The sequence below is a fragment of the Rousettus aegyptiacus genome, unplaced genomic scaffold (assembly GCF_014176215.1).
Source record: "Rousettus aegyptiacus isolate mRouAeg1 unplaced genomic scaffold, mRouAeg1.p scaffold_m13_p_12, whole genome shotgun sequence".
NCBI classification, from domain to species: Eukaryota; Metazoa; Chordata; class Mammalia; order Chiroptera; family Pteropodidae; genus Rousettus; species Rousettus aegyptiacus.
Genome location: NW_023416287.1, coordinates 50,799,412 through 50,813,821, shown reverse-complemented (window position 1 = coordinate 50,813,821; position 14,410 = coordinate 50,799,412). Strand labels below are relative to the sequence as shown.

The 14,410-nt window shown below is 35.1% G+C and overlaps 1 pseudogene; it reads left to right on the top strand.

Moving 5' to 3' along the window:
• Nucleotides 1-8,026: 8,026 nt before the first annotated feature.
• On the top strand, nucleotides 8,027-8,145 carry LOC118610515 (annotated as a pseudogene).
• Nucleotides 8,146-14,410: the final 6,265 nt, after the last annotated feature.

Genomic DNA, 14,410 nt, shown 5'->3' with positions numbered 1-14,410 from the left:
AAAAGAGGAGACTTCAAGAATAAATGTATTCTTCTACAAAAATTCTTCACATCTCTATCCCTAAGAGCTATATTTTTCTAATATTATCTTTCTGTTAGAATTTTACCTCCTCCATAATTTCATGCATGCATTCATTTATAACAGAAGATCTTTAGCAGGGGTAGTAAGATAGGTTGTTTGTGGGTTTTTTGTTTTTGTTTTTTATTTATTTTTTTATTTTTGATTCATACGTATCTTGATACAGGGGGAAGATTAACCTAAGTGAAGGCATGGAATGCCTATGGAGTTGTACCTAAAATACAGGTTGGTAACTCATGGTAACATGATTGTTATAAACTATTCTAGTCAATGTTATAGGAATAGATTTAACATTTTATTGTGCAGCAGCTATATTCTTTACAAAATAAGAAATTGATCAATGACTATTACCATTGTAAAATTTTAACCTGGTTCAGACTGTGTATCTCTATTAGGGAAAAAAATGTGTTCCCGAGTACATCATGTGGTTATCTGCCTGGACAATGAACAGTATCAGAAGACAAAAGGCAGGTGCTTTTTGATCATGTCACATGGGCACAGACATGTCTGTTTATTCATGAAATTGTCATGTTGCTGATAAAATTCCCATGGTCTTGCGTTATTAATGAATACAGGTCAACTTAGGCAAATTTAAAGGAAAGAATAAGAATTCAATAAACCTGACTTTTATTTCCCTCCAAATTCTCTTTTTAACTTTTGTCAAATACTGTTGTTTTTTCATAGTGGAAATTATGAAATCATGAAATGGTGTGTTCTGCTTTTTCAAATTAATTTTAATTTATATTTACTTGTGTCAACATGGTTTTCACAGTTAACATTTTTAAAACTCAGCTTTATAAAATTAATTTTATTTTATATTTTCATCCATCAGAATAAGCCACACCGTTGACATTTATATTGCACTGCAGTGATCTGTTATAATATGACTTATTTTGCTTGGTCATCTCATATCCTTAAACATATGGATTTTCCCAGTTATGTTTTTGTTTTTGCAATTATCAATAGCATTACTATAAATATTTCTAATTAAATATTTTTAATATACTTATTTCCTTAGAGCATGTTAGAGTTGGGTTAGTGTGCCAAATCATATACAGTAGTTTCACAGCTCATAGTGTTTTCAGAAAAACTTAAAAAATTGAGAATGTGACCAGAAACACTTGAAATGTATCATTTAAAACACTTAAAATTTTAAAAAATTTTAAACATATATCATTCTCAGATCCAACAGAGCAGAAAATTCGACATTTTATAATTCCTATTTATTTAGTAAATATGTATATAGTGGTATATTAGTGTTGCTAAAATTTATATTTATTACACAATGACAGAAGTATGGGTTAATCAGTGTGATGATTTCTTAGTTGTAGTTCCCTATTATTGAGTGTTCAGTTCATTTCCTTCAATTGATTATCAAATGGAATTTGAGTGTTAGCTGATTTGTCTCAATTATTTGCATTTTTTTAAAAATGAGCTTTAAAAAAAGCATCAAACGTATCAAGCACACAGAAATGTATTTAAAAAATATAAAGCATACCCTGAAAACAGCACTTGGGGAAATACAATTGATTTAGCTGAAGCCCTCTGTGTCATGACATGAAGATTTAAATTTTTATTACATAAAAATCTTATGTTCTAGTTGAAAAAAAATTAAGAATCAAATATTTTCCCTTTGCTTTGAATAAAATCACTTTTATTTTCTAGCTTTATGTTACTTGTACAAAGGAATGCAATAGACTTTTTGTATTTGTACCCCTGCAGTCTTCTTGAACAGGTTTATTCTAAATTAATTTTACTAATTTTTTGGAGTTTACGAATCTATAGTCATATCCTGAATGATAGCTACAATTTATTAATCTTTATGCATAGACACCAACTAGGATTATATACTAAACTATTACTCAGATAATAAACTTATATGTCAGTTAGGATTAGTTTTAACTATGAAGGCCAAAAATCCAAAAGAATAGTGACCTGAACAAGACAAATGAATTTCTTTCTCATGTAACTGAGGACCGGAGTTGAGCTGTCCAAAGTCGTGTGACAGCTCCTGAGTTATCAGGGACCAGGCTTCTTCTATCACATTACTCTGCCATCCTCAACACATTGCTTCTACCTCGTAATTCAGGGGGGATACTTGGAGGCCAGCAATCACTTCCAAATCAAATATATCCTTGTTGGGAACTTATTTTATAATTGATGGCTTTGTAACTGATGACCCAAATAATTAATAGTTTTTCTGCCTAAGCACCAAGTTTATGAATAGACAACAATTGTACTCAAATTTAGTTGTGTACCTAAACAAAGAGAACATTTCTTGAATTCCTACTTCATTGCCTCATATACATAGCCTCATCTCATCTTTACAGCAGCCCTTTGAGATAGAGATTATTATCCCCATTTTGCAGACTAAGAAATGGAATTTAAGAGATCCAGAGATTACAAAATTCTCATGCGATTGAAACAAGATTCAAGGCAGACCTGTGAGTCAGGATGAGAGCATTTTTACTTTTAAAATGTATTGTTACAAAGGAGTCACCTTATAAACAATAGAATGGAGGTTTTTAATAAAGACTTAGAAACAACGGAATTAATTTAAATTTTTTTAATACTGCAGGTGGTTATTCATATATGTTTACTAAACTATCTACATAGGCATGTATGTTTACTTGTCATGTGCCTGAATTGTATCCCCATAAAATTCATATGTTGAAGTCCTAACCCCTGTACCTTAGAATGTGACTGTATTTGGCAATAGGGTATTTAAAGACATAATTAAGGTAAGATGAGTTCATGTGGGGGCCCTAATCCAATATGACTGATAACCTTACAGGAAGAGGAGTTTAGGAAACAAGCACAAGGATGACTAGAGGCCATGGAGGATGCAGGAAGAAGGAGGCCATTTGTAAGCCAAGGAGGGAGGCGTCAGGAGAAACCAACCCTGCAGATATCTTCTCTCCCTGTTTAATGCTTCCTGAATTATATAATCTGATGGATTTTTCAGCCTCCAGAACTGTGAGAAGTTAATTTCTATCATTTAAGCCACTCTGTCGGTGATTTTGTTATAGCAACCCTGGCAAACTCATACATTACTTTTCATTAGAGTCCAGTTCTTGTCTTTCTGGGCCTCCAAGTCTTCTCCTAGGTGGTGTTAAGAAAATTACCCCTGAGTAAATTAGGAGGAGACTAAACATTCATAAAATGCTTATTTTGTCCTAGGTACTAATGAGTTAACATTTATTGAGAACTTATTGTGTTTCATACATCCAGCTAAGCATTTTACATGCCTTATTTTATTAAATCCTCCATACAAAACTACAAGTGGGCTGCCCAAAGGCCCACAGCTAGAAAGTGCTGGAACCAAGTTTGAGCCAGAAGGTCTGACTATACAGCCCCCATGCTGTGCTGCCCCTCCCCACCTCTGCTCTTTCTGGGAGGGTCCAGGAGAGTCTTCTTGATGAGCGCAGAGCCCCCTTTCTGAGGGAGGTCCAGGGGAGGCTCATTGATGAGCACAGGGCTTTGTCCCTTCTGCCCCCTCCTTTGCTTCAGAGTTGACATGTCTTCACACAGCACATCCTTTTATATTGGCTGTCCTCCTTGCTCTGTTCAGTGTTCCATCCCTGTTCCTTCTTTTACAAAGATTTTTCTTCACCTGCTAGGCAGGGGAGAGAGGGTTTTGCAATTTTAGAAAAGATGCATCTTACATTCAAACTATTGTTTCTTTGGCAGGACACATCCTTTAAGCATTTGAAATCCTTGAACACTTTTCTCTCCAGCAACTTATGGGTTACTGTTACTTACTCAAAATTAACAATCCTTTGCAAGCATGCTTACCATCTCAGAAACCTTCCTATCTATCACCATCCTTGGCTCCTTAGAGCATCTCCTCTTTTCATACATTTAAATAGAATCCTTCTTTTTATTTGTAAGTCAGTTTATGCTACCTGAATTATATCATCTCATGTGCTCACAATTCTTCCAGAAATAATGATGCTGTAATATGTGGCCCATTCCTCAGTCTTCAGAGCTGCATTACTATTTTTGAAAGTGGGTAAAAATATCAAATAGCTCAAACTAGTTTATTTTATGTATGGAAAAAATGACTCGTTTGTTTTATTGTAGGCTGTGTTTTTTAAAAAGGCTGTTAAATGCTGATCATATCTTTTATAATTTATACAGACCTGGAATATGTCTCAGAGGGCTGTGAACTATATTTCTTAGGAATTTTATGTCAATGGAACTATATGTGGCTGACAAAGCATGTTAATAAATAAGATTCTATCCTTATTTTTTTTCTCATCCCCCTTCCACTTTGGCACATATATTCAGACATACCTGAAACATTTCCTCATAAAAAAAAAAAAAAAACATTCTAAATCTGGTATAAGAGGCAGCACAGTATAGTAAAAGTTTAGTTTGGGGAAACAGAAGGCCTTGATTTCTAAATGACCTTGGGCAAGCCATTCAAATTCTTTGACCCTCAATTTAGGCTATAAAATTAGAAAACTATAACAAAAAACTTAAAGGGCCCTTCTAAGTCTAAAGTTGATTCAGTGTGAACAAAACCAAAAATTTAAAAGAAACGCTATTATATGCATTTTTAAAGAATGTAAAATATGTATGAGTATAGGAAAAAAGTTGATTACTTAGCAATCATTTTTACTAGTTGCTCTACCACATTTTAAGGCATATGCTATAAGAGAGGTAAAATATTTTGTAAAAACATTCAACTTAATATGCACACTTAATAATTAATCCTTAATTGTATGCTTTCTTTCCTAAATGTATCCCTCAATAATATGAAAGCAGGCACATTGTAATGATGAATTTTTCCAAGTGTACAAATTAACATACTTTCTCAAGCACCAGCACCCAGCTAACTAAGAGGGTCTGATATAGACACTGGGGAGAACAAAGGCTCTTGTGAAGAATAAAATTATTACAAAAGAAGTAAACCCATTTCTACTAGAAGAGAGAACTGGGAATACACCATATCAAAATGAAAACATATATAGCAGAATAATATTTGACATATTATAACTCCCTTTGTAACATCGGTGCATTTCTGTCCTTGTGTTCCCAGGACCATATTTTTTTGGTTGCTCCAGAGACTAGAGACCTCAAAATGGCTAGTTTTTAGGAGGTGGAAGACAAAATGCTTAGTCTAAGAATAAGCTAATGGATCACTTGAAGAGTGGCTAGCGGAGAGAAGCACCCCCGAGGGTGGCCACATGGTGACTCTGAGAAGGAAACCCCTGTGCTTCACTGCCCGCCGCCCCCCACCCACCACCGAAGCCACCTTAGCTTCAGGAAGTGTGTTCACTGTGTCCAACAAGAGAGCCCCCAGAAAATTTGGAGAGTTCAAGGTAGCAGTGACTTGTAAGGCTCAGGCAAGTCACTAAAACAAGCCAGATATGAGATTTTCCCTTTATTCTGCAGCAGCTATAGAGTGGTGGTGGCAGGTCTAGGGTAGGACAAGCCTGGGACAGCCCCTCTGAAGGGCATGGGGAAGATCCTAAAGTTTTCCATAACCTCTCAAAAGGGAATGAATGACATAAGAGAAGGCTGATGCTCCCGAAGGAGTCCTGGGGTCAGGCGGAGGAAGACAGAATGCTTAGAACTCTGGCTTCCAGAGTTAGTGGGGTCACTAACAGGTGCCAACAATGTTGGTGCCAACAGGAAGAATGGCCTCATCTGGGCATCAGAAGGAATGAGTTGTGGCCCAGCAGATGCCAGCAGATGAAAGAATAGGCCAAACATAGCATCCCCCTTTCATTGTCCCATCATTACCACTAGAGCCAGAGCCACCTCCCTCCCGCCCCATGACTCTATAGCAAGCCTTAAATGGATACATCCTTAGGAAGAAGGCAAAATCATGAGCTAACTGCAGTATAAATTTCAAATACCAGAGAAATGACCACAATTTCTGTCATTAGGCAAAATGATGCCCAGAAATGTAAGGCTCATCATTAGAAGAATAATGAAAGTTATATATGTTTACCTACCTGTGAAAGTGGAATATAATTATGGTACCCAATGTACAAAGACACTATATATTGTTTACACAGCTCTAGAGCCCAAATTTTAGAAATTGGGGGACTACCTTAAGGACAGACTTCTGTCCAATGGTGACATCCATTACCTAAGGAACATCCTTTTCTGGAATTCTTTTGGAGCTGTTAACCACTAGATAGTTATTTCCTTCTAATTATAAATTAATAAATTATAGTTTTTAAATTATGAGTATATTCATTTTCTAGGGCTGCTGTAACAAAGTACGACAAACAGGTGCCTTAAACACCAGAAGTGTATCAACTCACAGTTCTAGAGGCTAGAAGTCTAAAATCAAGGTATCAGCAGGGATGGTTCCTTCTGAGGCTTATGGGGGAAGAATCCATTCCAGGCCTCTCTCCTTGGCTTCTAGATGGACATCTTCTCTCTGTCTTTTCAAATTCTCCTTTTTATAGGAACTGAGCCCACCTAATGACTTTATCCTAACTTAACTGCATCAGCAATTACTCTTCCAAATAAGGTCACATTCTGAGATATTGGGGTTTGGAACTTCCACATATGAATTTCGAGAGGAAACAATTCAACCCCACAACGAGGATGACCTAGTTGGTGGCAATTAGGCTATCAGAAAAAGAATGTTGTGTTTCTATGATTCATGCTATTGTATATATATTCCATCAGATGCACCAAAATCAATATCACAGAAGAGAATAGAAAGTGACATTTGTTTCTGGTTTAAGTGAGAAACCTATGATTTATGATTTTATTTGCTTTGAAAATAAAAATAATCATCAGTATAAAGATATTTGTGTGCATTATGGTGACTCTAAAACACTATCAATTTTAGTTACACCATTGTTTCATTTTGTGTACCACTAAGAAAGAAAACTGTGATATGCTAGGCAGTTTCATTTTTCTTGGAGAGTCTTCCAGTATATTTGTAGAGCTTAGATCTGGTCAAATCACCATCCTATAGAAAATGTCACCCTCGTCCCCACTTCCTCATGTGACATATTACATGTTTGTTTACTTATTTGTTCACTCTCTTTCTCTCTCCACTAGAATGGAACTTGGTAATTTTGTTCACTGCTCTATCACCAGCCTTGGAAGAGGGCCTGATACATTATAGGCATTCAATTGTTATTTTCTGAATTTTTAAATAAATTTTATAGGTTTTATATCTCAAATAGAAGTATATACATGTGTATGTATATACTTTTATTATGTATATGAACAACTTTATTATGTATGCCGTAAATTAAATATTATGTACATAAATCAGTATTTATTTTATATGATTTTTCATTTAAATCTAATTGCTACTTCTCTTTGGAAAATTAAAATTGAGCAAAATCATTAAAATGATCATATTTCTTTGCTTGTTTGATATTAGCCCTGTCTGTAGAGAAGAGTGAATTTCGGTGATTAACCTGATACAAACTATTCTTTCTCCCTGACTCCTTTGCCCTTGAGTTGTGTCACTGTCCTCTGTCCCAGGAAACAATAAGAGACTAGATATTCCTGGGCATATCAAGCCAAAGCCCTGCCCTGCTTCATTACCAGGCTACAAGCCTTCGCTCAGCCCTCAGACTGTGCTTTCCAGAGCTAGTTTCTCCTTCAAGGTCTGAAGCAATCTTAACCAGACTCCATCTCTACAAGAAAGGATAAGAAGAGGAGACAGGTCATGTGATTTTCCCTGGGCTTGCTCTCGCTTAGGGATGTTCCATCTGGCATCACTGCTCATTTTGAGAAAAATTTAAAAGAAATGGTTAGAAAGAGCCCCATTGGTGTTTTCAAATGGAGTTTGACACTATTGTTACTGAAAACATAATAATAATAATAACAACTCACACACTCATGACATGCTTACCACAGCCCCAGCACTATGCTGAGTGCTAACATAGATCCCCTTGTGACTCCTCAGAACAATCCTACATTAGCAGGCTGGATAATAGCCTCCCAAAGAGATCAGGTCCTCTATGATCATGCCACCTTGGACAAGCCCGATCCCGCCTGATCTCGGAAACTAAGCAAGGTCGGGCTTGGTTAGTACTTGGATGAGAGACCACCTAGGAAGACCAGATGCTATAGGCGTAAAAATTAAAAAATAAGAAATTGTAAACTGACATGATCCTTGCAATCTGTAAGGTCAACCAAGGGTTTCCTCGCCTAAAAAAATGATAATAATAATAATTAATTAATTTTTAAAAAGAGATCAGGTCCTGATGCCTGGAACCTATAAATGTTACCTTATTCGAAAAAGGAGTCTTCACAGGTTTGATTAAATTAAGGGTCTTGATTGAGCTAGGGAGATTATCTTGGATTATCAGCATGGGCCCTAATAAGTGTCCTAATAAGGGAAAGACAGAGGGAAATCTGACACAGGCAGAAGAGGTAGAGGCATGGTGACCATGGAGGCAGAGACAGAAGTGCCAGCAGCCACCAAAACTGGAAGAGGCAGGGAAAAGTCTTTCCCTGAAGCTTCTGGAGGGAGTACGGTTCTGCCAACACCCTAATTTTGAACCAGTGATAATGATTTCAGATTTCTAGCATCTTGAACTATGGAAAAATTAATTTCTGTTATTTAAGACACCAAGTTTGTGGTAATTTCCTACAATAGCCATGGAAACTAATACTAACTAATTCTGTTAGTCCTATGAAGATTTACAGAATCTCCATTTTAAAAGGACGACTGGCTCACAGAATGGGAGAAAATGTTGGCAAATCACATAGTAAGAGATTAATATCCACAATATATAAACAATTCCTATAACTCAACAACAACAATAAAACAACTCAATTAATAAATGGGCAAAGAACTTAAATAGACATTTTCCAAAGAAGATATATAAATGACCAAAATGAACATGAAAAGATGTTCAACATCATTAATCACTAGGGGAATGCAAATTAACATCACAACAAGATACCCCTCACACCAAATAGGATGGCTATCATTTCTAAAAAAATTCTAAATGTTGGCAAGGATGTGGAAAAATTGGAACCCTGTGCTTTGCTAGTGGGAATGTAAAATAGTGCAGCAATTGTGGAAAACAGTATAACAGCTCCTCAAAAAAATTAAAAATAGAATTACTATCTGATCCAGCAATTTCACTTCTTAGTATATACACAAAAGAATTGAAAGCAGTATCTTGAACAGATTACACACACACACACACACACACACACACACACACACACAACCCAAATGTCCATCGACAGACCAATAGATAAGCAAAATGTGGTACATGCAATGGAATAGAATTCAGGCTTCAGAAGAAAACTTCGGACACATGCTGCAACATGGATTAACCTTGGAGACATTATGCTAAGTAAAATAAGCCAGTCAGCCACAAAAAAAAAAAAAAAAAAACAAATGCAGTAAGCCCTCACTTAACGTCATCAATAGGTCCTTGGCACTGCTGCAAAAAGACGTATAATGACATATTACCATAGGCTAATTGATATAAACAAGAGTTAAATTCCTATGACATCTCATCAATGTTAAAATGAAACATTGAACAAAATGACATTATTCGAAGACCTGCTATACTATATAATTCCACTTCAGTAAGGTATCTAGATTGAGCACATTCACAGATAAACTAAAATTTAAATGAAGCTAAACATTTCATAAACTAAAATGACAGTTACTAGGGGCTGGAGGAAGTAGGGAGTGGGGCGTTGTTAATGGGTACCAAGTTTCAGTTTGAGAAGATGAAAAACATTCTGGAGATGGATGGTGGTGATGGTTATGCAACAATATGAATGTAATTAATGCTATTGAACTGTACACTTAAAAAATCAGTTTTATATTATGTGTATTTACTATAATTAATAAAAAAAAAAAGGATACTTTGGCATAGAAAGCTTCAGGGAATCTTTACGCAGTAAATTCTAGAGCCAAAATTTAAAACCAAGTTTTCTAATTTTAGGATCTGTGCCCTCAATTTCTAGGATGTGATTTTGAGCCAGATCATGAGGAAAAGTTTTCTTTTAAATTCCACTTCTGAACAATATTAAGTATTGAATTTTCAGAATTGATGAGGAGATTCTCCTACTCGAAATATTGGCAAAAACCAAAATTTAATCTCCCAGTCACCTAACAATTCAGGAAACAAAACAATAAGATTTAGGCCACATAGTTTCATCAATTCATTCAGAATATGATTTTTATAACATGACCATGTCACAATCCAAAATTTAAAAAACACATTATTAAATTAGAAAGGTGAAGACTGAATTGGAACTATCTAACTCAGTGGTCTTATCCTTTTAGAAGCAGGAACTATATAGATTTAAGAATGTTTTGCAGACCACTAGCTATTTACTCAAATAAAGGCTTGCCTACATATGCTCAACTCAATTTTCATTTGATGTTAAGAAGGCCACAGAGCCTTAATCCCTTCCTCTATGGATCCTCTTAGCCCCCATGAAGCCCATGGTGAGAACCTTTGGTCTCCCAGTTCTGCTGATAAGAGATATTTTCAACAAAATATTAATGTACAAAATGAAATATTATTTGAAAGCTGTGGCTCAACTTGCTGAAGGACTGCAGTACATTAGAAAGAGCACTGAATTTAGAGAAATGAAGGTTTAAAATGAGGCTCCTTATGTTGACCGGTTAGATCTGGTTTTATGCCTAAACAAAGTCATGCATGTAAATGGTTTTGTGAATTATAAAGTGCAATACAATCTTGGCACCATATTTAACTGTTCTCTAGCTTCATTACAAAGAAGAGGTGTTCTGCTTCTGAGAAGCAATGAAACAAACTAGCTATCTGTTCAAAGTAATGTAAAAAATTTAGTCCATGTATTATATATATATTTTAAATGTTTTTTATGAATTAGGTATATATTTGAGATGAAATAAATGTTTTAGATTCTAACTAAACAGGCAGTTTTACCAGTTTTACACTTTACTTTTTATCTGGTTTTTCAGTAGTGATTCCACATATTAGAAATGCATCAAAATTTATGAGTGACTCTGACATACCATAATTTATCCTCTGATATACACAGAGTTTTGTTTTCCTGTGTAAATACTCATACACAAATACATCAACTCACAAATATTTACCAGCTTATAAAATATTACTAAGGTTAGGTTTCACCTAATGTCAAAAGTAGGCCCCAGTTTCAAAGATTCTCAAAGAAAAGTAAAAAGGAAGAATTCGCAGATAAAAACAAGAGCTTGATAAAGATAATCAGATTTACTTTTTATTTACTAATAGTTATAAATTATTATACTAAATAATAAGTATATAGAATCTGGGGCTAAAAAAAGTTGTAAAGTAAATATTTTACATACTTTTATCCTACTGTGTATAGATTATTATATTATATATAATATAAACTTACACATCAGGACAATTAAAATTCTCCAAGGTCATTTTCATTCTTAGCAAAGATGTGTAACAAACAGTTATCGCCTTATTTGTATATTTGTTAAAAACTGCAAATACTAGAGAAACCAATTTATAGAAAGGTAATAATGACTATACCATGTTGATATGATTGTGTCTGAAAAAGTGCTATGCTCACATAAGGAAGTCAATAAATATGGTTGAATAAGTGAATAAGCTCTATTTTCTTAGTGGCACAATAGAAAAATGGTTAAGAATTTGGACTCTGGAGTCGAATTGCTTGAGTTAAAATTCCATCTCCACCTCTATCAGTTGTGTGAACTTGAGCAAATTACCTAACCTCTCTGTACCTTAATTTTCCTCTCTGTAGAGTGGGACTAATAAGAATATCCATTCCTATAAAAAATGAAGCTATTCTGCCTGAAGAATAGCTTCCCTGTGGTCTCACCACTCTCCAGCAGCGCTGAGAAGTGGGTCTCCCTGTGGTCTCACCACTCTCCAGCAGCGCTGAGAAGTGGGTAAAGATCATAGAACTTCTCTGCTTATGGGATCCCACTCATTTTTACGGGTGTTGCTGCCTTTATCAGGATTCTCTCCAGGAAACACTGATCTTTCGTTTGCTCTCCTTTTCTTTCTTTTCCTGAAACCTGAGGAAATCACTTTCTAGTTTGGGGAGTATCTGCTCTAACTAACTACATTGACTCTCAAACAACATGATGGTTAGGGGTGCCAACCCCCCAACGCAGTGAAAACTCCATGTATAACTTTTGATGCCCTAAACTTAACTTCTAACATCTACCATTGATCAGAAGCCTTACTGATAACATAAATAGTTGATTACCATATATTTTGTATGTCATATATATTATGTACTATATTCTTGCAATAAAGTAAGCAAGAGAAAATAAAATGTTATTAAGAAAATCATAAAGAAGAGTAAATATATTTTCACATTTATTGAAAAAAATCCATGTAGTTCAAACTCTCACTGTTCAAGGATCCACTATATTTCCTCCACCCTGGGGAATCTTCAGCCTTTGAGGATCTGCATTTTTGTTTTACAAAAGCAGCTAGCCTTGGAACTTTCTGGATTTTCTTCCCTCCCTGTTTACCTTGAGGCTCCGAGCGTAACTGGCCTTCCAGCTTGGCTGTGGGACACATGGTGTTCAAGGAAAGAGCAGGATGCCATCAAAATATCTAGTTAAGCAGTTTTCTATTTATTAGGAAGAGGTGATTTGATTTTTTATCTGTCTGCCCCATTAGACTATAAATTCTACGAAGGCATAATCCACATCCATTTCCCCTCACTACTGTAACCAGGCAGCTCGCCCAGTAACTGGCACATGGTGGATACTCAATAAAGATTGAAAGAGTAATTAACTGCTGGAGCTGCACAGAGAACACGTGAAAACCACTCATTTGTCCAAATCTTTGACAAAATGACACTTTAACCATCTGGAATTCTCATAAATTCTCCTATGTCCTTTTGCAGATTTTCCAGTGGTTCTCTCTTAACTGTCAGTAAGTATTACTTTAGATCTTATTTAACTCTTCTTTTAAGGATGTCTATTTCTTTTAATGTGCTTTTTGCAGAAACGACTTATCACTTAGTCAAAACTCTTTGCTGTATTGCTCTTAGTGATATATTTTTTCCTAATATATCCCATCAGGCAAGGGAGACAAAAGAAAAACTAAACAAATGGGACCACATCGGACTAATAATTTTGCACAGCAAAGGCAACCATAAAAACAAAAAGAAAACCTACTGAATGGAAGAAGATATTCATCAATAATACATCCAATAAGGGGTTAATATCCAAAATTTATAAAGAGCTCATACAACTCAACACCAAAAAACAAACAAACAAACAAACAAACAAACAGTTCTGGGCAGAGGACCTGAATAGAAATTTCTCAAAAGAGGACATACAGATGACCAACAAACATATAAAGAGAAGCTCAATGTCACTAATCGTCAGAGAAACACAGATTAAAACCACAATGAAATATCACTTCGCACCTGTCAGATTGGCCATCAATAAATCAACAAAAACAAGTGTTGGTGAGGGTGTGGAGAAAAGTGAACCCTTGTGCATTGTTGGTGGGATTGAAAATTGGTGCAGTCACTGTAGAAAACAATATGGAGGTTCCTCAAAAATTGAAAATAGAACTACTTTATGACCCAGCAATTCCACTTATGGGTATTTACGTGAAGAAGTACAAAACACTAATTCAGAACGATATATGCACTCTTATGTTCATTGCAGCATTATTTACAATAGTCAAATATGGAAGCAATCTAAGTGCCCATTAATAGATGAATGTATAAAGAAGAAATAGTACATATATATGATGGAATGCTAGCCATGAAAAAGAATGAAATCTTAACCATTTGTGACAAGATGATGGATCTAGAGATTATTATGATATGTGAAATAAGTCAGACAGAGAAAGACAAATACTATATGATTTCACTTATATGTGGAATCTAAAAAAAAATAAACAAAATAAACAAAACAGAAACAGACTTAGACACAGAAAAAAACTGATGGTTGGCAGATTTTCTCACAGAGGGGGCATTGTGGGCTGGGTGGAAAAGGTGAAGGAATTAACAAGTACAAATTGGTAGTTACATAATAGTCACAAGGATATAAACTATAGCATAGAAAATACCATCAATAATATTGTAATAATTTTGTATGATGCCAGTTGGGTACTAGATTTATTGGGAAGATCTCTTTGTAAATTATATAAATGTCTAACCACTATGCTATACTCTTGAAACCAATATAAAATATCAAATGTCAACTGTAATTTAAAAAACAAACCCTTTCCCATAGCTCTTCGTGTACTTGAAAACATTTAGGTCATCCCTCTACTGGCTTTTCCATGCAACCAACCAATAATTCAAACTTTAAATAATATTTTCTTCACAAACCTACTTTTTCATTACTTTAAAATTTGGGGTGGTATTTTTTTCTGGTTTCAGCCAA